At 38.7% G+C, this 23,874-nt stretch overlaps 1 non-coding gene across 1 annotated transcript; it reads left to right on the forward strand.

Annotated features, from left to right (window-relative positions):
- The first annotated feature begins 3,449 nt into the window (after nucleotides 1-3,449).
- On the forward strand, nucleotides 3,450-3,556 carry LOC126058430 (U6 spliceosomal RNA). Its single transcript, XR_007513211.1, has one exon. It is a non-coding gene; the product is annotated as a U6 spliceosomal RNA (small nuclear RNA).
- The last annotated feature ends 20,318 nt before the right edge of the window (nucleotides 3,557-23,874 follow it).

Consider the following 23,874-nt stretch of genomic DNA (forward strand, 5'->3'; position numbering starts at 1 on the left):
GAAACCAAAAGAAGAGGAAAAAAGCAACACTAGCAACAAAAAAAATGGCACTGATGGAGCTGGCCAGTGTGGGCGGGGCAAATCCAAGCTGCACAGGCCCTGCTCTTCCCAGCTGGTCGAGTGACTGCAGCCAGCTAGGAATTGGCAGAGGCCAAACAGCAGAGGGGATTACTACAGGGGGTGGGAAAGCGTATATTGCTAGTTACCAGGTACTCTGCCTTCTGCTGGGAGCTCTGTGAAGCTGCTTTCCCTTACTCCCTGTCCACCAGTCTCCAGCAGGAGTCCAAGATGGTGAATCCATGCTGCATTAGCTGATAGGGGACCTCTGCTCTCTATTCTCTGTCAGTTTCTTACTCCATTCAGTGTTTGGCTGAGTTCTTTATCTCTTCATTCGATGCTTAGGGTTCCAGGATTGATATTTGTTTTACTTAGTATTTTAGGTCTTTACTGTGAAGGGACAGGGTGGTGTTTCTGTCTATAGTGCTGTGTTGGCTCTGCCTGCATTACTGAACATTTTGATCAAAGATTCCATAGAACAATCCTGATCAAAAGGGGAAAATGCAGAACAGAATTTCAAATTCTCATGGACTCTAGACTTTCTGGAGCCATGGAGGCTAGATAAACCCCTGAAACTGCTGTCTTGAGATAATCTTTAAACCTTAAACCAAAATATACCATGAAATCATCTTACAAGTGAACGATAGTTAAGCTTAACTTGTAAAAAAAAAAAAAAAAAGTCCGCCTTGAGCATTATGCTGTTTTAAGAACTATCTATATGGGATCAAATTGACAACAGCAACTCAAAAGATTAGATAGGCACCTTAGGGGGCAGTGAGTTTCTATTAGTGAGGGAGGAAAAACTCAGAAAAAGAAGGTGACAATGTCTGCACAACTCCAAAAGTGTAATCAATGTCACTAAATTATACATGTAGAAACTGTTGAATTGGTGTATGTTTTGCTGTGTGTATTCTCAACAACAACAAAGCAAATAAAATTTAAAAGAAATTAAAAAAAAAAACAGTAATACAAAATTGGAATAGCTTCAGCCATCTCTTGGGGTGGCTTTTTTAAATGAATAAGCTGTGAATACTTCTCTTGAGCTATTATAACCATTAGGAACTATAAACAAAGAAAAGCCTAAATCAATACTTTAGTGTCACAGTGAAACAACGTCTTGTTTCTTCTTTTTAGAGGAGCCTACATGAAACACTTCATTCTCTTTAATCTGCTCTAACCTCGTCAAATGCCATTGTTTATGATACTAACAATTACGGCAGTGCACTAGCGCACTCAGTGACTCATCAGTGCCTGCCTTCCAGAAGCACTCAGCTTTCTCATACTCAGTGAGTAATGGCTCATACAGACATCGCTTCATATCCGCAATCAGTTTTAGTCTGATGTGATTCTCAAAATGCATCTTTCTTTTCCAATAAATGGTAAATTATAAAGCTATTGCCTGGCAGAGGGAGACTCATTTTTTCCCCAGCCAAAGATTTATTTCCCAACCAACTTGTTTTTGAATCCTTGAATGTCACTTTCAGCTGTTTCCAATCCTCTAAACAAGTATCTGCCAATCACCCAGATGAGCGAGGGAAAATGCCAGAGTGTGTAGTTACATAACAGGGAAATGCTACTAACAGAATGCAAGAAGTAGTATGTCTAAATCTGAGGGGGTGGCAAGAGGGAATCTGGGGGGATATGGAAAGGGAAATAGGGACAGAGGAGGGGACAAGTCATACAGACCCAAAGAAGACAAAAATTTCACAAGGAGTCAAATCTTATCAGATTGGGCTAAACAATAAAAAAATACAGTAAAACTTGTGAAACCTGGAACCTGTGTAAGGCAGAAACCTGCCAGAGAAGGAAAACGCAAACATCTTCCACTAAAACAAGTAATAGAAAAGTGGTGAGACTGCACCTTGTCAAAGGCCAAAAACTTGAGAGACCCAGAAAAACAAGGCAAGTCCTGTCAAGTTCTGTCACTCACGGGTTTCACTGTATATAGTTTTTCAAATAGAAATAATGCCTTTGAACTATCCTTGGGGAAACCGAGACAACCAAATCCATTGCTGTCAAGTCTATTCTGGCTCATGGCGACTCTACAGGACAGAGTAGAACTGCCCATATGGTTTCCAAGGAGCGGTTCGTGAATTTGAACTCTTGGTTAGCAGCCGTAGCTCTTAACCACTCACTGCTCCACTGGGGCTCCATCTTTGGAAAGCCCAGAGGATTTCCTAAATGAAGGAAAACAGGAAACAAGATGGCAAAAAGTCTATTTAATCTACACCTACATGTTCGTTCATTCCATCTTTCAGTAGTGATGGTTTGCAAAAGTAGAGATGGCCTGCTGTTTTAGTCATTAAAGAAGCTCTAGTGAAGTCTCTCTTGACAGTGCCTTGTTAACCACCAATGCTTGTCACCTCACAGTATAACAAAATTGGATTTATTTGAAAATGTTGCATAATTCATGATTTCAGTACCAAACTGCTTTGAATTAGTGAAGTTACCTATCAACTACAAAAATCAGTTGTCATCGAGTAGACTCTGACTCATGGTGACTCCATATGTGTCAGACTACAATTGTGCTCCACAGGTTTTCGGTGGCTGATTTTTTTGTTTTGTTTTCTTGTCTTTTTTTTTATTTCTATTGTGCTTTTTATTTTTATTGTACACATGGATGTATATGTATCTGTCTGTGTAAAGGCTCTATTTCTCTAGGATATATTCCAAGGAGTGAGATTGCTAGATCGTATGGTAGTTCTATTTCTAGCTTTTTAAGGAAGCACCAAATCAATTTCCAAAGTACTTGTACCATTTTGCATTCCCACCAGCAGTGACTAAGTGCTCCTGTCTCTCCACAACCTCTCCAACCTTTATTATTTTGTGTTTTTTGGATTAATGCCAGCCTTGTTGGAGTGAGAGGGAATCTCATTGTAGCTTTCATTTCCATTTCTCTAATGGCTAATGATCGTGAGCATTTCCTCGTATATGTTAGCTACCTGAATGTCTTCTTTAGTGAAGTGCCTGTTCATATCTTTTGCCCAAATTTTAATTGGGTTATTTGTCTTTTTGCAGTTGAGTTTTTGCAGTTTCATGTAGATTTTAGATATCAGATGCTGATTGGAAATGTCATAGCTAAAAACTTTTTCCCAGTCTTTTGGTGAAGTCTTTGGATGAGCACAGGTGTTTGATTTTTAGGAGCTCCCAGTTACCTGGTTTCTCTTCTGCACGGTTAGTAATGTTTTATATACTGTTTATGCCATGTATTAGGGCTCCTAGTGTTGTCCCTATTTTTTCTTCCATGATCTTTACCATTTTAGATTTTATATTTAGGTCTTTGATCCATTTTGAGTTAGTTTTTGTGCATAGTGTGAGGTATGGTTCTTGTTTCATTTTTTTGCAAATAGATATCCAGTTATGCCAGCACCATTTGTTAAAGAGACTGTCTTGTGCTCACTTCGGCAGCACATATACTAAAATTGGAGCGATACAGAGAAGATTAGCACGGCTCCTGCTCAAGGATGACATGCAAATTAATGAAGTGTTCCATATTTTTGACATCAGGAAGGAAATCAGGCAACACACAGACCAAGCCAAGGAACACACAGATAAAGGAGTTGAAGGAATTAAAAAGATTACTCAGGAACATAGTGAAAAATTTAATACACTGGAAAAATCCATAGACAGACAGCAATCACAAATTCAGGAGATCAACAATAAAATTACAGAAGTAGACAACTCAACAGAAAGTCAGAGGAGCAGAATTGAGCAAGTGGAAGGAAGAATTTCTGAACTTGAAGATAAAGCGCTATGCACCAATATATTTGAAGAAAAATTAGATAAAAGAATTTAAAAAATGAAGAAAGCTTAAGAATCATGCGGGACTCTACCAAGAGAAATAACCTACGAGTGATTGGAGTACCAGAACAGGGAGGAATAACAGAAAATAAAGAGAGAATTGTTGAAGATTTGTTGGCAGAAAACTTACCTGATATCGTGAAAGATGAGAAGATATCTACCCAAGATGCTCATCAAACTCCACATAAGGTAGATTTTAAAAGAAAGTCACCAAGACATATTATAATCAAACTTGCCAAAACCAAAGATAAAGAGAGAATTTTAAGAGCAGCTAGGGATAAAGGAAAAGTCTCCTACAACAGAGAGTCAATAAGAATAAGCTCAGACTACTCGGCAGAAACCATGCAGGCAAGAAGGTAGTGGAAACACTTACATAAAAAACTGAAGGAAAAAAATTCCCAGCAAAACTGTCTCTCAAATATGAAGGTGAAATTAGGACATTCCCAGATGAACATAAGTTTACGTAATTCGTAAACACCAAAGCAAAACTACAAGAGATACTAAAGTGAGTTCTTTGGTTAAAAAATCCATAATGTCAGGTATCAACCCAAGAGTAGAACACTGGGCTGAGCAATCAAAAGTCGACCTAGAAGGAGAAATCACAAAAATGAGTCAAGATAAAAAAAATGCTCAAAACAGGGAAACAGTGATGTTATTATGTATGAGAAGACAACACTAAAACAATAAAGAGGGACTAAGAAATGTGGTCATAGACCTTTCATATGGAAAAAAATACAAAGCGATACAAAGAAATAAAAGTTAGGTTTAAATTTAGAAAAATAAGGGTAAATAATAAGTAACCACAAAGGAGACAAACTATCCTACGCATCAAAATAAAATAGAAGAAAAAAATAGAGACTCAGCAGAAACAAAAGCAACAATGAATATGAGGAAAGGACAATATATAAAGATAATCTACTCAGCACATAAAATTAAGTGGGAAAAAGAAACTGTCACAACACACACAAAAAGACATCAAAATGATAGCACTAAATTCATACCTATCCATAATTACGCTGAATGCAAGTGGACTAATTGCACCAATAAAGAGACAGGGAGTGGCAGAATGGATTAAAAAACACAATCTGTCTATACGCTGCCTACAAGAGACACACCTTACACTTAGAGACACAACCAAACTAAAACTCAAAGGATGGAAAAAAATATATCAAGCAAACAGCAATCAAAAAAGAGCAGGAGTGGCAATATTAATTTCTGACAAAACAGACTTTAAAGTTAAATCCATCATAAAGGATTTATGGACACTAATGATTAAAGGGAAAATACACCAAGAGGATATAAGCATGTTAAATATTTATCTACCCAATGAGAGGGCTGCAAAATACATAAAACAAAATCTGTCAGCATTGAAAAGTGAGATAGTCAGCTCCACAATAATAGCTAGGGACTTCAAAACACCATTCTCGGTGAAGGACAGGACATTCAGAAAGAAGCTCAATAAAGACACGAAAGATCTAAATGCCACAATCAAGCAACCTAACCACATGGATATAAACAGAACACTCCACCCAAGAGCAGCCAAGTATACTTTCTTTTCTTGTGCACATGGAACATTCTCTAGAATAGACCACATATTAGGTCATAAAGCAAGCCTTAGCAGAATCCAAAATATTGAAATATTACAAAGCATCTTCTCTGACTATAAGGCCATAAAAGTAGAAATCAATAACAGAAAAAGCAGGGAAAAGAAATCAAACACTTGGAAACTGAACAATACCCTGCTCAAAAATGACTGGATTATAGAAGACATTAAGGATGGGATTAAGAAATTCATAGAATTCAGTGAGAATGAAAACGCTTCCTATCAGAATCTTGGCGACACAGTGAAAGCAGTCCTCAGAGGTAAATTTATATCAATAAATGCACACATCCAAAAAGAAGAAAGGGACAAAATGAAAGACTTATCCCTACAACTTGAACAAATAGAAAGAAGAAGCAAAAGAAACCCTCAGGCACCAGAAGAAAACAAATAATAAAAATTAGAGCAGAACTAAATGAAATAGAAAACAGAAAAACAATAGAAAGAATTAACAAAGCCATAAGCTGGTTCTTTGAAAAAATCAACAAAATTGATAAACCATTGGCCAAACTGACAAAAGAAAAACAGGAGAGGAAGCAAATAACCCAAATGAGAAATGAGACAGGCGATATTACAACAGACCCAACTGAAATTAAAGGAATCATATCAGATTACTATGAAAAATTGTACTCTAACAGATTTGAAAACCTAGAAGAAATGGATGAATTCCTAGAAGCACACTACCTACCTAAAGTAACACAAACAGAGGTAGAACAACTAAATAGACCCATAACAAAAGGAGAGATAGAAAAGGTAATCAAAAAACTCCCAATAAAAAAAAGCCCTGGCCCAGATGGCTTCACTGCAGAGTTCTACCAAACTTTCAGAGACGACATAATACCACTACTACTAAAGGTATTTCAGAGCATAGAAAAGGATGGAATACTCCCAAACTCATTCTATGAAGCCAACATATATGTGATACTAAAACCATGTAAAGACATCACAAGAAAAGAAAATGACAGACCAATATCCCTCATGAACTTAGGTGCAAAATCCTCAACAAAATTCTAGCCAATAGAATTCAACAACATATCAAAAAAAAATTCACCATGATAAAGTGGGATTCATACCAGGTATGCAGACATGGTTCAACATTAGAAAAACAATTAATGTAATCCATCATATAAATAAAACAAAGGAAAAGAATCACATGATCTTATCAATTGATGCAGAAAAGGCATTTGACAAAGTTCAACACCGATTCATGACAAAAACTCTCAGCAAAATAGGAATAGAAGGAAAATTCCTCCACATAATAAAGGGCATTTCTACAAAGCCAAGAGCCAACATCATTCTAAATGGAGTAAGTCTGAAAGCATTCCCATTGAGATCAGGAACCAGACAAGGATGCCGTTTATCACCACTCTTATTCAACATTGTGCTGGAGGTCCTAGCCAGAGCAGTTAAGCTAGATAAATAAGTAAAGCGCATCCAGATTGGCAAGGAAGAAGTAAAAGTATTTCTATTTGCAGATGAAATGATCTCATACACAAAAAACCCTAAGGAATCCTCCAGAAAACTACTGAAACTAATAGAAGAGTTCAGTAGAGTATCAGGATACAAGATAAAGATACAAAAATCAGTTGGATTCCTCTACACCAACAAAAAGAACATTGAAGAGGAAATCACCAAATCAATACCATTTACAGTAGCCCCCAAGAAGATAAAATACTTAGGAATAAATCTTACCAGAGATGTAAAAGACTTATACAAAGAAAACTACAAAACACGTCTGCAAGAAACAAAAAGAGACCTACAAAGTGGAAAAACACACCTTGCTCATGGATAGGAAGACTTAACATTATAAAAAAAGCGATCTATAAATTTAATGCAATTCCGATCCAAATTCCAACGACATTTTTTAATCAGATGGAGAAACTAATTACCAACTTCATATGGATGGGAAAGAGGTCCTAGATAAGTAAAGGATTACTGAAAAAGAAGAAGAAAGTGTGAGGCCTCACTCTACCTCGTTTTAGAACCTATTATACCACCACAGTATTCAAAACAGCCTGGTTCAACAACAGATACATAGACACAATGGAACAGAATTGAGAATCCAGACATAAATCCATCCACATACGAGCAGTTGATATTTGACAAAGGCCCTAAATCAGTTAAATGGGGAAAAGACAGTCTTTTTAGCAAATGGTGCTGGCATAACTGGATATCCATCCATCTGCAGAAAAATCAAAGAAGACCCATACCTCACTCCATGCACAAAAACTAAGTCAAAATGGATCAAAGACCTAAATATAAAATCTAAAACGATAAAGATCATGGAAGAAAAAATAGGGACAATGTTAGGAGCCCTAATACATGGCATAAACAGTATACAAAACATTACTAACAATGCAGAAGAAAAAGTAGATTACTGGGAGCTCCTAAAAATCAAACACCTATGCTCATCCAAAGACTTCACCAAAAGAGTAAAAAGATTACCTACAGACTGGGAAAAAGTTTTTAGCTATGACATTTCCGATCAGCATCTGATATCTAAAATCTACATGATCCTGCAAAAACTCAACTGCAAAAAGATAAATAACCCAATTAAAAAATGAGTAAAACATATGAACAGACACTTCACTAAAGATGACATTCAGGTGGCTAACAGATACATGAGGAAATGCTCACAACCATTAGTCATTAGAGAAATGCAAATCAAAAATACGATGAGATTCCATCTCACTCCAACAAGACTGGCATTAATCCAAAAAACACAAAATAATAAATGTTGGAGAGGTTGTGGAAAGACAGGAACACTTATACACTGCTGGTGGGAATGTAAAATGGTACAAGCACTTTGGAAATTGATTTGGTGCTTCCTTAAAAAGCTAGAAATAGAACTACCATACGATCTAGCAATCCCACTCCTTGGAATATATCCTAGAGAAATAAGAGCCTTTACATGAACCGCTATATACACACCCATGTTCACTGCAGCACTATTTACAATATCAAAAAGATGGAAGCAACCAAGGTGCCCATCAATGAAGGAATGGATAAATTATGGTATATTCACACAGTGGAATAGTACGCATCGATAAAGAACAGTGATGAATCTGTGAAACATTTCATAACATAGAGGAATCTGGAAGGCATTATGCTGAGTGAAATTAGTTGCAAAAGGACAAATATTGTATAAGACCACTATTACAAGAACTCAAGACATAGTTTAAACAGAGAAGAAAACATTCTTTCATGATTACGAGAGGGGGGAGGGAGGGAGGGTGGGAGAGAGGTATTCACTAATTAGATAGTAGATAAGAACTACTTTAGGTGAAGGGAAAGACAACACACAATACAGGCGAGGTCAGCACAACTGGACTAAATCAAAAGCAGAGAAGTTTCCTGAATAAACTGAATGCTTTGTAGCAGGGGCAGGGGTTTGGGGACCATGGTTTCAGTGGGCATCTAAGTCAATTGGCATAATAAAATCAATTAAGAAGACATTCTGCATCCCACTTTAAAGAGTGGCGTCTGGGGTCTTAAACGCTAGCAAGGGGCCATCTCAGATGCATCAATTTGTCTCAACCTACCTGGATCAAAGGAGAATGATGAACACCAAGGGCACAGGGTAATTATGAGCTCAAGAGACAGAAAGGGCCACATAAACCAGAGACTACATCAGCCTGAGACCAGAAGAGCTAGATAGTGCCTGGCTACAACCGATGGCTGCGCTGACAGGGAATTCAACAGAGAACCCCTAAGGGAGCAGGAGAGCAGTGGGATGCAGACCCCAAATTCTCATAAAAAGACCAGACTTAATGGTGTGACGGAGACTAGAAGGACCCCGGTGGTCATGGCCCCCAGACCTTCTGTTGGCCCAGGACAGGAACCATTCCCAAAGCCAACTCTTCAGACAGGGATTAGACTGGACAATGGGAAGGAGAGGGATGCTGGTAAGGAGTGAGCTTCTTGGATCTGGTGGGCACTTGAGTCTATGTTGCCATCTCCTGCCTGGTGGGGAGATGAGAGGGTAGAGGGTGTTAGAAGCTGGCAGAATGGACAGGAAAAGAGAGTGGAGGGAGGGAGCGGGCTGTCTTATTAGGGGGAGAGCAACTGGAAGTATGTAGCAAGGTGTACATAAGGTTTTGTGTGAGATACTGACTTGATTTGTAAACTTCCACTTAAAGCACAATAAAAAAATTTTTTTAAAAAAGACTGCCTTCCACGTTCTCAATTCCGCTCCTCTGACTTTCTATTGAGTTGTCTAATTCTGTCATTTTATTGCTAATCTTCTTAATTTCTGATTGCTGTCTCTCTATGGATTCTTTCAGCCTATTAAATTTTTCATTACATTCTTGAATAACCTTTTAATTTCTTCAACTACTTTATCTGTGTGTTCCTTGACTTGTTCCGCCTATATTGCCTGATCTCCTTCCTGATGTCTTGAAGAGTTATATATATTAATTTTTTATATTCTGCATCTGATAATTCCAGGAAGGCACCTTCATCCAGAAGACCCCTGGATTCTTTGTTTTGAGAGCTTGTTAAAGCGATCATGGTCTGCTTCTTTATGTGATTTGATGTTGACCATTATCTCTGTGCTATCTATGAGTTATTGTATTAGTTTATTTTGTGTTTGCTTACTATATCCTAGCTTCTTGCTTTGTTTTGTTTTGATATGTCCAAATAGGTTGCTTGAGTGAGCTAGCTTGATTATTTTCACCTTTGAAGCTCTAACGCCCAGTCACCAGATGGCTAGAGCTATTACCAGGTATATAAGCCTAGGAGTCCATTCACTTTTCTTGTATGGCTTCAGCTCAGGTTTCCAGGTAGTTGGTCATCAAGTGTGTGGTACAGGCTCTGCCCTACAGTCTTAGAGGGGCAGGGGTGACTGGTATAGGTACTGCTATCTGGTTGCAGCAGTGGGTCACGCTCTGAGCAAGGCAGGGGCTGACCACCATCCCCGAAGTGTCTGTGAGGAACGCTTGTCCCTGTCCCCTAGAGCACACAGGTGGGTGAATTCTGCAGATGGACCTTGGGCACCCAGTGTCACGGTGGCTGGGTGACCTGTGGAGCCACCCATCTTTAGGCCCCTGATGTGGGATGGTGAAAACCCTGTTTAATAGGCAAAGCAGTGTCAAACATCAAACACCCACCTCTCCACCACACAGCTGAAACGGTCACAGTCTGCCATCAAAGGCCTACTTTCCTGAAATAGGCCTATGCAGGTCCATCCAGTGGGGAAAGGCATTCAAAGTCCACGGACTGTTTATGCCTAGACAGGAGCCGCTTCTGTCCTGAGCTCCCCAGGTTAGTGGAGCTGGCAGATTATCTTTTCCCCAATTATGAATTTATTCCTTTTCCAAGATCGGGATAATGGCTCAGGACATGCAACCAGACCTATCTCAGGCCCAGCCAAATCCACAGCCACTGAAGCTGGCTTGGGGGCAGGGGGCACGGTAAAATATACACAAGTACTTACCTTTTGCCGAGAATGCCGTTCTTCTCTGGTTCCGGAGGTGTGAGTAGGCCGTGCAGCTGGCTGCTTCTCTCTGAGGAAACTGTGGCTGAACACTACCACAATCCTGCCGCTATGCTCCCAGTCATAGTGCCTGAGGGATCCTGGAGATTCAGGTCTGATAACTCCTCTCTGCTTCTGAACAGTCTCTCCCTCCCCCTGCTGCTCAGTCCGTTTTCTAACTTAGCCATTGATGTTCAGGGCTTCTAGCTTATCATAAATATAATCATTTCACTTGTTTTTTCAGGTCTTTGTTGTAAGAGGGTTCACCAGAAGCATCTGACTACTCCACCATTTTTGCCCTCCCTCCCCAGTGGCTGATTTTTAAGAAGTAGATCTCCAGGCCTCTTCTCTGAGGCACCTCTAGGTAGACTTGAACATCCAGTCTTTTGGTTAGCATCAAATGTGTTGATGATTTGCAACACCCAGGGACTCCAACTACTAACTAGATTAGGACTAATATGCTACTAATTGGAGCCCTGGTGGTGCAGTGGTTAAGAGTGTGGCTGCTAATCAAAAGGTCAGCAGTTCAAATCTACCAGCCACTCCTTGGAATTCCTATGAGGCAGTTCTACTCTGTCCTATAGGGTTGCTATGAGTTGGAATCAACTCAAGGCAATGAATTTGTTTTGGTTTGGTTTTTAAATCCTACAATATTACTTCAGCCTGCACCTTGCTGAGAAAGCGCAGCAATATAGATAAAGAATGTCAGAATATTTGCAGAATGAGGGCAGGAGTTCTTTGATCATAGGTCTTTGCCTGGATTTCAGTGCCACTCAATTGGCTTCTCACTCAAAGTTCCATGAACTCAGCACTGTTACAGGTATCATGGGGGACTGCTTTCTCCTTCTGGAAATTTTCCCCTCACTTGACTTGTGGCTTTACTACCTGCTTGTTTTCCTTCTACCTGTCTGACCACTATTTAATAGTCTTTTTCACTAGTTTCTCTTTCTCTACCGGCCCATTTAGTCAGTTTCCACATGGGTATTTGCTCTTCTTATTGTACACTTTCTCCTTGGATGATAACATTATTTCCAATGTCACAGTCAGCCAAACTTTCTTACTGATCTGCTGGGGACTCTCAGATCTACACTTCCTGATTTAACCTGGCTTCTGCACCTCACACTAGATTTCAGTCAGCTAGCTTTCTATCTGGGAGCCCTGATGAAGCAGTGGTTGAAAGCTCAGCTGCTAACCAAAGGATTGGCAGTTCGAATCTTATTCAAAACCCTATGGGGCAGTTCTACTCTGTCCTATAGGTCACCATGAGTTGGAATTGACTTGACAGCAACAGGTTTGGTTTTTGGTTTTATCTCTACCTGGATATATCCCATAGGTGCCTAAACCTTGATATATTTAAACTGAACACATTATCTGCTGGTCCCAAACTAGTTTCTCCTTTGTTCCTTAACTTAAGCGAAACAATCAGACTCAGTTGCTTAAAGCTAGATGCTCTCCCCATTTCTCATCATTTGATCACTAAGCCAGGCCAATTTTATCTCCACAATGTCTCGCCACTTCCTCCTCTGCTCTCCTTCCTCCACAATTATCACAATTTGGACTACAGATCACTTACTACTGCTTTCAAATCTCATTACAAGGTGATCCCAACTAATCATTCCAGGCCCTAGGCTCCCCCACCACTCTTCCATATACTTCATGTTTTAGGTCCACTAAAAAAGTCACAGTATCTTAGAAATATCATGTGCTTCCAAGTAACTGTACTTTTATTCATGCTTTATTCACTGCTTGGAATGTTCTTTTGGCTTAACTACCTATGGAAATCATGTCAAGATTAAGAACATGGACTTTGGATTCAAAGTTGAGTTTTATTCCACCTTTGCAATTTGTGACATTACACCAGTGATTTACTCTATGCTTTAGTTTTCTTATCTGTAAAAAGGGAACAAATACACATACATATCTCATTGAATTTTTATGATGACTAAATAAGATAATATATGAAAAGTCTATATCACTGTGCTTAGTAAGGTTTCAATAAATAGGAACTATGAGTTTTTTATGAGTCAGAATCAACCCGGTGGCAATCGCTTTGGTTTTGGTTTGCTTAATGGTATTCTTATTACTGTATCATCCTTTCAGACCCAGCTCAAATGCTTCCTTCTGTGAATTATTTCCTAATCTTCACAGGCAAAATGAATCACCCCCTCAGTTCTAATCCTCATAGCAATTGTTTTATACTTCTACAATAGCACTTAGCAAGAGTTTTATAACTACGGTACTTTTACTCAAGTAATGCTCCCCTTCTGCATTTGTTTGCCAACCATGCCCTCCCCCCATGAGGCACTCTCACAAGCACCACCATGCCAATTGTGTTCCACATGTTGCTGTAAAAAATTCACATAGCGAGCTTGCGAAAACACCTTGCAGGGGGTGGGCATGGCTGGCAAACAAATGCAGGAAGTGTGCATTATTTGTGTAAACATATGGTAGTTGCATATGTGTTTGGATCTGCCAATAGATTGTGAGATCCTTTAGAACAGGAACTACTCAAGTCTATTTATCTTTGCCCACCTCGCACCTAGCTATGTCTGATACATGTAATATGGTTTCAAGAAATGTCTGTTGTTGAAAAGAATACGACAATATTTTAACGTAGTAGAAGCTTACAGATGAGTTCAAGGCAATAAGTCCGTCACACATGAAATAATAATGAGCAGATAGTCATTGTGAGGTATTATACAGCCAGACATTGAATCCTGTGATTCAGACTATACTTCAATTAAAAGGAAGAGCAATGTGGATTGTGGCTGGGCAAAACTGAGAATGACTTTGTAAATGACATACGGTTAAGATTCTCTTGGCCCAACTAAAATGTTAATTTCTATGTTTGGGCTCAGTCTATGATTCTTTGTTTTTTTTTTTTTGAAGTTTAAGTTGTTAATAGTTTGATACTGATTTTTTAAAAACTGATAGCATTATTTGCATTTTAACAAACAAGAACATTCAGTATCTTTTACTAAAAATTCTACAAAATAAAAAGTTTAAGAATGCAGCCAAATTCGACTAAGAATGTTAGATTGCTTGAGTGTGAATGCCACCTCCAATACTTACTGACAATGCAAACTTTTTGTGTTCGTTAATCTGTCTATACCTCAACTTCCTCTTCTGTCAAATGAGGAGAATATTAATCCCTATCCATAAATTCATCATGAAGATTACAGGGGTCAATGTATGTAGTATTCAGAACAGTACCTGGCCCAAACAAAGCACCAAATATATCTTCTTCTCTTTCTCCTCCTTCTGTTAAATGTATAAATTATGAAATTTTTCTACATGATTCATCTATTTTGGCATAAACTAAAATGAAAAAAAAAATAATATCTACAAGAATCTTTACCCCTTGACCATAAAAAAAAATATATATATATATTGCCGTCAAGTCAATTCCAACTCATACCAACCCTATAGAACAGAGTATAACTGCCCCACGGGGCATCCAAGTGGCTGGTGGATTTAAACTGCCAACCTTTTGGTTAGCAGCCGAGATCTTAACCACTGCACCACCAAGTCTCCCCCCGTTGACCACATTGCCTCTATAGTTCAAGTCTCCAGTTTTCTCCTTAGAGCCAACAATAGTAACTCCATTAAAGAGTTCATAGCTGTAACTACTGTTAGGGTAGAAGTGATGAACAAACTGAGAGTTGTATTAACAGGAAATTGTCCTCCCTACTCTCCCTAAGGAAACCCTGGTGGCGTAATGGTTAAGAGCTATGGCTGGTAACCAAAAGGTTGGCAGTTCAAATCCACCAGGTGCTCCTTGGAACCTCTATAGAGCAGTTAGTTCTACTCTGTCCTATAGGGTCTCTATGAATTCGAATTGACTCGACAGCAATGGGTTTTTGTTTACTCTCCCTAAATATAAGCCTGTCCTGCTCTCCACAGAAAGTCTTATTACGTGAGCAATAAACATTTCTCATATACTTTTGGTGCCTGGGCGTCATCATCAGCCTCAATACCAACACTAAATTTTGGGTGACAAGTTCATCTGAACCTGCAAAGTAACTACAACAACTGAAATCTGGAAGATACGAAGAACTCTTACCACCCAATAAGGTAATAAGCAACCCAATAACAAATGAGCAAAAGCTGTATACTATCACTTCACAAAAATGAGATATACGGATTGCACATAATCACATGAAAAGATGCTCAGCGTCATTGGTCAATATGAAAATGCAAACTAAAACCACAATAAGATACTATTACACACCCACTAGATGGCTTTTTTTTTTTTAAAGACAATACCAAGTGCTGGCAAGGGTGCAGAGCAACCGCATACACCGATGGTGGGGATGCAAAATGGTACAGCCACTTCGGCAAACGGCTGCGGCTCCTTATGAAGTTAAACAGACACTCCGCGTGCAGTCCGTCAGCCCCACTCCCAGGAGAGAGAAACGAAGTCATACGTGCACAGAAAGCCTGTACACACATATTTCCAGCGGCTTTATTAATAATCTCAAATACTGGAAAGCAACACCAGTGTCCATTAACTGGTGAATGGATAACCGAACTGTAGCCTATACACATAGAATGAAATAGTTCTCAGTAATAAAAGGATGGCTTTTACATGTGTTCTGTTAAGTGAGCGAAGCTATATTTAAAAGAATAACTGGGGTATGATTCCCTCTATATGGTATTCTGGGAAAATGAAACTATGAAGAGAAGAAAAAAATCAGTGGTTTCTAGGACCTGGATGGGGGAGATGATTGACTACAAAAGGAAAAGAGAAAATGGGGCGGGGGATGGGGGGGACAGTGGTGATGGAAAAGTTCTGTATCTTTATTGTGGCAGTGGTTACATGACTTATGCATTTATCGAAATTCATAAAACTATACACAAGAAAGGGCAGTTTTTACTATATGTGAAGTGTATCTCATTAACCTGGCTTAAAAAACAATGTGATTCTATTAGTCGATGCATTTAATACCATTTTAGACAACTGGTGTGAAATACATAGAACCACTATTTCCAAATGCATTGGGATGTTTCTGTTCATTTCACCTGGGAAATACAGGGACCAAGTAAAATCAGAGAATTTTGTGTGGCGAGGACATTAAAGACCAAAAAGATTTCTCTGTCCTTGTTGGCCAGCTCTTCTTCCACCTGTTTCCCTTTGCTGTTTCAGGCCCATTCCAATGAAGATTAAAACCTGTTTTTAGACTGCTTGCTAGAAAAAAGCTCGCTAGAGATTAAGTAAATTCAAGGGTTGGCAATGAAAACATTCTAAATGGTTTGAGTTCAGTTAACATTTTGCCTAATAGTATTTTTGCTCATATATCTTATCAATTAAGGGGTAATTTTAGATAAGTGAATATCATTAGAGGGAGAAGTAATAAGTGTAGACATTTAAGCACTTATATTGGCCAGAGCAAGAATAATTTGATTAGATAATTTGGACAGTTTCCCTCTATATATAATTCTATGAGGACCAAAGGGGGAAAGCATTAGCTCCCTATTGGATGGAATGGAGTAGATAATCCTGTGGTCAAACAAGCAAAGAGAAGCACTTTGCTAAAGATGAGCCTTTCTGTCTTCATTAGAAAAACTGAAGATGCTCTAAAGAACTCCATTAAGGATAATGGTGTCTCTTAGAAGAACTGTGTGCTTCATGGCTTAGGTACTTGATTGAATGGCTAATTGACCCTCTGCTTATCTAATTAATCTTGTTTTCTCCTTCATCCTGCCTTTGAGATATCCAGAAGTAAATTACATGTAACCACTAGCAACTTCTTTTCCCTTACTCATCAAGGAAAGTCAAATTGTGTCTACTGATGGCACTTCTAGGTACTGTCACTACCTGAAGATGATAAACTGCATTATGGGGGTAACTGTACTTTGTAGAGGAGGATGGCTCCAAGCTGCCTTGCGGATGGTAATCCTTTCCTAAGATGCAATTGTCTATCATGGAAAAAAGAAATAATTCCCCTGTCACGCTCGCTTCTCTTTTTTACTTGCCCTTTACTATTGTGGACAAAAAGAGAATTGCACCTGAAGCCCCTTCCATGATCCTCACAGAGCCCCATGGGAAGCTTCCTCTGGGAGGAGGAGTGAAAAGACAGCCACAAGCAAGCATAGCAGCTGATTGGCAGTTCCAAAGGGGCCTTGAATATAAATCAGAATTGATTCTTCTCCCCTTTTGAAACGTGATGTAGGAGTAGTTTTCAACCACTCTTCTGATGCCAAACATATGACTGATGATATTTACATGTATGCCTTAGTCATTCTTTTATTATGCACATATCCACCAAGTACCTACTGTATGCCAGGTACTCTTCTAGGTACTGTCAGTAATAGTGAACAAGCAGACAATAATTTCTGCTGTATGGGAGTTTATATCCCAGTGGAGCAGACAGGCAAAAAAAAAGAACATGAACAGTAAAATATGGAAAGATAGATAGTTAATACATGTGTGTGTGAATATGGTATGTGTGTCTGTATACAAATTTATAGTTAGCTGCCATTCAGTTGGCCCCCAAGTCATGGCCACCCCATGCACAATAGAACAGAATGCTGTCCGGTCCTGCACCATCCTCATGATTTGTTGTGGATTGGACAATCGTGATCCACAGGATTTTCATTGGCTGATATTCAGAAGTAGATTGCAAAGCCTTTCTTCCTAGTTTGCCTTAGTCTGGAAGCTCCACCGAAACCTGTTCAGAATCAGCAACACACCAGCCTCCACTAACAGACAGGTGGTGGCTGTGCATGAGGTGCATTGATCAGGAATCAACCCAGGTGTCCCACATGGGAGGCAAGAATTCTACCACTGAACAACCACTGCTGTGTATAGGCATTTGTTATTATCTAAACGCACACACACATACATATGTATGTGTGTGTGTGTTTAGATAATAACAAATGCTTCTAAGAAAACTAAAGAACAATGATTGGAAGGAAGTGTCAGGGCAGAAATAGAGAGAGTTATAATTTTGGAAGATGCCACTCCAGACAAAGTTCTGAAGAAAGTAAAGCCATGTCACTTGGGGACGTTTGGGAAAAAATACTCCAAGCAGAGTAAACAACAAATGCAAAAACCATGACACACCTGGCATGTTTAAGAACCAGCAAGGAAGTCTGTGTGGCTGGAGTGGACTAAAAAAAGGGGAAAATAGTGCTAACTGGAAGCCAAGTCATGTAGAGCTTTGTGGGCATAGTTAAGATGCTGGCCTTTATTCTGAAAACACTGAAAAGCCATTGGAGGGTTTTGAGCAAAGAAATGACATGATCTGACATATCTGTTAACTGCATTGCATTGTGTTGAGCACAGGTTGAGAGGGAGAAAGGAGAGAAGCAGGGAGCTTAATTAGCAGAGCTCTTCTAGAGTAGTGGCAGAGGAGACAGTGGGAAGTGTTTAAATCCCAGACAAGTCATGAAAAGAGAGTCAACAGAAATTGCTGATGCACCAATGAGGGTAGTAAGAGGAAGAGAAGTAAAGAACACTCCAAAATTTTAGGTTAGAAAAATTAAAAGAATGTGGTTTAGGGACAATATCTGGAGTTTGGGGCATGTTTCATTGATACATCCCTATTTCTAGTCCAGCCATAAAACATTTAAAATGTTTACTAAATTCTAAAGGAGACTACAGGGAAGGTAAATTACACTCTTGTATGGGCCCAAGATAGAAATGAGGCCCAAAAGAAAAGATTTTAATACATTATTTAAGTAAGAATCTAAGTAATTATGAAGAAACAACTAGAATGGCAAAGAAAGTTACAGACCACATCTTTCTGAATTTATTTCATGTATGGATCTCTCTTTTCCTCTCTACAGGAAATGGAAGTCATATTGAGTATGGCACACATGGGGTATTGAGGATGAGTATTAAGTATTCCACCCGTAGTGTTATGGCCTGAGAAAAAGGAACTTCATTTACAAAGCAGCATCACTGATCATATTTTAAGCCTATACTAGGATAGTCTTCCAATGAGACACCTTAGGGAACATATGCAGTAAGTCCACCATGAAGTATACTTACAGGCTTCTGGTTAAAAATAATGGAGCATTTTTTCCCCTCCCTTGCCTTGAAACCCAGCAAAAACAACAGAAGAATGAAAAATAGAGTCAAACCACCATTTCTGTGAAACAATAACAAAAAAAAAAGGACTACAACATCAAACCATAAACCATAGTGAATTTTTGCCAAATACAATGAAATTTGGACCAGAATTAAGAAGGATGCTGAGAGTTAACAAAAGTTCTTCAGACCTTAGGCATGATATGTATTTTTCTAAAAGTAAGTATATCATAATGTCAAAATGAGAAAGAAATTCAGCAAAATGGTAGAACATAAGGTCAACATACAAAAATCAGACCAGTTTCCGTACATCAGCAATAAGCAATCTGAAATTAAATTAAGTAAACAATTACATTTATAATCATACCTAAAGGAATAAAATATGAAGGAATAAATTTAACCAGGGAAGTGAAAGACTTGTACACTGAAAACAATAAAATATTACTGAAAAAAATTAAAGAAGACTTAAATAAATGGAAAGACATTCTATGTTCATGGCTTGATAGGCCTAATATTGTTAAGATGACAATACTATCCAAAGCAATCTATAGATTCAATGCGATCTCCATCAAAATTCCAATAGCCTTCGTCTAGAAATAGAGAAGCCAATCCTCAAATTTGTATGGAACTACAAGGGGCCTGAATAGCCAAAGTAACCTTGAAAAAGAAGAACAAAGTAGCAGGACTCGTGCTTCCTGATCTCAAAACATACTATAAAGTTATAGTAATCAAAACAGTTTGGTACTGGTATAATGATAGGCATATAGACCAAAGAAACAGAACTGAGTGTACAAAAAGAATCTCATGTATTTATGGGGAACTGATTGTAGACAAGGGTGCTAAGACAATCCAATAGAGGAAAGAATAAATGGTGCTGGGACAACTGGATATCATATGCAAAGGAATGAAATTGAACCCCTACCTCACACTATATACAAAACTAAAAATGGATCAGGCACCTAAAATTTAAGAACTAAAAGTATAAAACTCTTAGGAGAATATAGGCATAAATCTTTATGACCTTGGATTAGACAATAATTTCTTACATATCTCACATAATGCACAAGCATAAAGGAAAAATTGATAAATTCATCATCCAAACTAAAAACTTTTTGAGCTCAACTGGCATAACAATTTATAAAGAAAATGTTCTACAGTCTACTTTGGTGAGTAGCATCTGGGGTCTTAAAGGCCTGTGAGTGGCCATCTAAGATATTCCACTCGTCTCACCCCATCTGGAACAAGGGAGAATGAGGAAAATCAAAGACACAAGGGAAAGATTAGTCCAAAGCACTATTGGACCACATCTACCACAGCCTCCACCGGACTCAGTACAGCACAACTAGATGGTGCTCGGCCACCACCACTGACTACTCTGACAGGGATCACAGTAGAGGGTCCCAGATAGAGCTTGAGAAAAATGTAGAACAAAATTCTAACTCACACACACACACAAAAAGACCAGACTTACTGGTCTGACAGAGATTGGAGAAATCCCGAGAGCACTGACCCCGGACACCCTTTTAGCTCAGTAATGAGATCACTCCTGCGGTTCACCCTTCAGCCAAAGATTAGACAGGCCCGTAAAACAAAACGAGGCTAAATGGGCACACCAGCCCAGAAGGAAGGACAAGAAGGCAGGAGGGGATAGGAAAGCTGGTAATGGGGAACCCAAGGTTGGAAAGTGGAGAGTGTTGACATGTCTTGGGCTGGTAAACAATGTCACAAAACAATATGTGTATTAACTGTTTAATGAGAAACCAGTCTGCTCTGCAATCCTTCATCTAAAGTATAACAATATTTTTAAAAAAGTGAAAAAAAAAACTTTTTGCTTCAGAAGACACTGTCAAAGTAAAAAGACAATCTACAAATGAGGAAAATATTTGTGAATCATATAGGACTGATGTTTAGAATATATACAGAACTCGTAAAACTCAATAATAAAAAGACAAACAACCCAATTAAAAAATAGGAAAAAGACCTAAATAAGCACTTCCCCAAAGACTATATATACAAGTGGCCAATAAGCACATGAAAAGACGCATAATATGATTCAAACCAAAAAAACCAAACCTGTTGCCATCAAGTCAATTCCGACTCCTAGCAACCCTATAGGACAGAGTAGAACTGCCCCTGAGGGTTTCCGAGAAGGAGCTGGTGCATTTGAACTGCCAACGTTTTGGTTAGCAGCCAAGCTCTTAATCGCTGCACTGAGAAGCAACTCGGTCAGTGGAAACACTGATGACAAGGACCTTCCTGCAGAGCAAACAGAGAGAGAAGGTCTTCCCCTGGAGCTGGTGCCCTGAATTCGAATTTCCAGCCTCCTAGATTGTAAAAGAATAATTTCTCTTTGTTAAAGCCATTCACTTGTGGTATTTCTGTTACGGCAGCACTAGATAACTAAGGCAAACCAAGGTTTCACTTAACACGTTATGTTAAGTGAAAGAAACCAAACACAAAAGGCCACATAGTGTATTATTCCATTCATACGATACATCCATAAGAGGTAAATCCATAAAGACAAAAAGAAAAATAATGGTTTCCAAAGCCTGCAAGGATGAGGGAATGGGAAGTGACTGAAATGGGTACAGGGCTTCTTTTAGGGGTGAAGCAAATGTTCTGTAATTAGTGGTGATGACTGCAAATCTCCCTGATTATACCAAAAGTCACTGAATGGAACACGTTAAAAGAATGAAGTTTATGGTATGTGAATTGTGTTTTAATAAAAATATATGAAGTAAAATTTAAAAATGCATGGGTGTGGACAAATTTGGGGCACAGAGGAGGGAGAGATGGTGCTGTCCTTAAAAGATTTTTTCCAAGAACATTAACAGGCAGTTCATGGGACTCCAGCTTACATGGCTGGGTGGAGTTTGAAGGAGTTTGATTAGAGGAGACATCTCCTACCTAAAGGGAGTTGCAGGCAAAAAATCTCATCATGATGAGGGGTCTCCAAAAAACTCAGAAACTCCTAAGAAAGACTCTGCTTTAAAATCTGCCAATCCCAGAGAGAGAATCAGCTTTATAAGACCACCAGGTGAAGGAGAGAGTAATGCCAGATTCCTCTGAGCCCCGCAGGTGAGCTGTACATACTTCCCTATCTCCGTTCATCACTGGATGAGCCAGAGCAACCTAGTGAGGTGGAGGAATCAGGAAGAAGTCTAGGTGAAGAGATTGTGAAGATGACTTGGAATGAAGTTTAGTGTTTTGATTATTACAGAGGACTAGACATCTTAATTATTGAAATGAGTCTTTTTATTATTAGGCAAGGGTGCCTAGAAAAGTCAGGGAGTCTAGACACTTAACTGAGAAGAAGTCAGTTTCTATGACTCCAAGTGACTAGTGGGCATTTATCATCTGAGGTTGAATAGAAAAATCTTGAGATATACCCTAAATATTAGCCCAGGGATGGGAAAAATCAGGCCCACAAGACAAGTATGAATGGGCCGGGAGAAAAAGAATCAATTTTTTTTTTTTTTTTTTTTTTTTTACTGCATCCTTTCAGTCTTACTCTTTCAATTACAATTCCAAAACTAGCATAGTCTGTAAAACCATATAGACCAATAATAAGATCTAGGAGACTTTCATAAATGCCCTTTTAGAAACTTAATCCTACTCAAGTAATTTCAAGGGAGGCAGGTCTTAAGCAAGATATAAGCAGGCAGTACACCATCACTTTCTACATTGCAACTTTCTGTCCCTGAGAGATGGTCCCAGGTGAAACAGGTTGAAAGAGGGAGAGAAAGCCACCAGCGTCATCGCAGAATAGAGGGAACCTGTGATTCAGGAAGGTTTCCTAATGCCAATATCCCCAAAGTCAACACTGAAAGGAGATGTGCACCAGGGGAGAGAATATTAGAGATTTGGCAAAGAATGTTCAAGACAATAAACCCATATTGAAACTTATTTTTGCCTGTTCTCCCCTACCTATTTTTTAGAAATAGCTTGCCCAAATAGAACTTTCCCTGTTAAGAAATGAGTAATATTCCTAAGGAACTTTATATAATGTTTATGCAAAGGCAGAGTAACATAAAAATGTGTTTAAAAAAAAATCAAAAGGTAAATAGAGAATATATGTCAGAAGAGTACTCTAGGAATGAGAGGTGAACTTGGAACAAATTATTTGTTTAGAAATAAGTAGTAGAATAAACATGACTGTAGTCAGAAATATGATTAGAAGAGAAAATGAAACAAAATAATACAAAATACAAGAAAGTGATTAGAAATAAGATTACAGATACTAAAGATAAAGGAGGTACAACATTGTCAAATTGATGTCCCTAAAAATAATGACAAAACTAGCACATAGATTTAAAGATATTTCCATAAAACTTTCTGGAAATTAAGGAAGTCTTGAATCTTTGTAAAGCTAATGAATTTCAAGAATAAATTGGGAATCCCTATGGAAAAATCAAATTATCTACAAAACAAGAAAAAAAAATAGATTGCCTTTAAACTTCTCTATAGTTATATTTAATGCTCAAATATGTGTAAAAAACTTTGTAACAAATTTTTGAAAGAAAGTGAGACCAAAGAATTTTATACCCAGTCAAGTTGTCCTTTGAGCCAAGTATAAAAGTATCAGACAGACATTCTCAAACATAAGAGAAATCAGGTAGGAGGCGGGGCCAAGATGGCTGACTAGGTAGATGCTACCTCGGATCCCTCTTGCAAAAAAGACTCAGAAAAACAAGTGAATCGATCACATACATGACAATCGACGAACCCTGACCAACGAACACAGATTTAAAGAGTTGACCTGACTGACAGAGACTGAGAACGAACAACCACGGGGAAGCAGCGACTGTTTTCGGAGCCTGGAGCCAGTGTCCCAGTCAGGAAACCTTGGCGCCGGGCTTTGGACTGAGCGCAGGGGAGCTGAGCACGGCATCCTGAGACAGCACAAAA

This window comes from Elephas maximus, chromosome 14 (assembly GCF_024166365.1).
Source record: "Elephas maximus indicus isolate mEleMax1 chromosome 14, mEleMax1 primary haplotype, whole genome shotgun sequence".
In the NCBI taxonomy this organism is placed as follows: Eukaryota; Metazoa; Chordata; class Mammalia; order Proboscidea; family Elephantidae; genus Elephas; species Elephas maximus.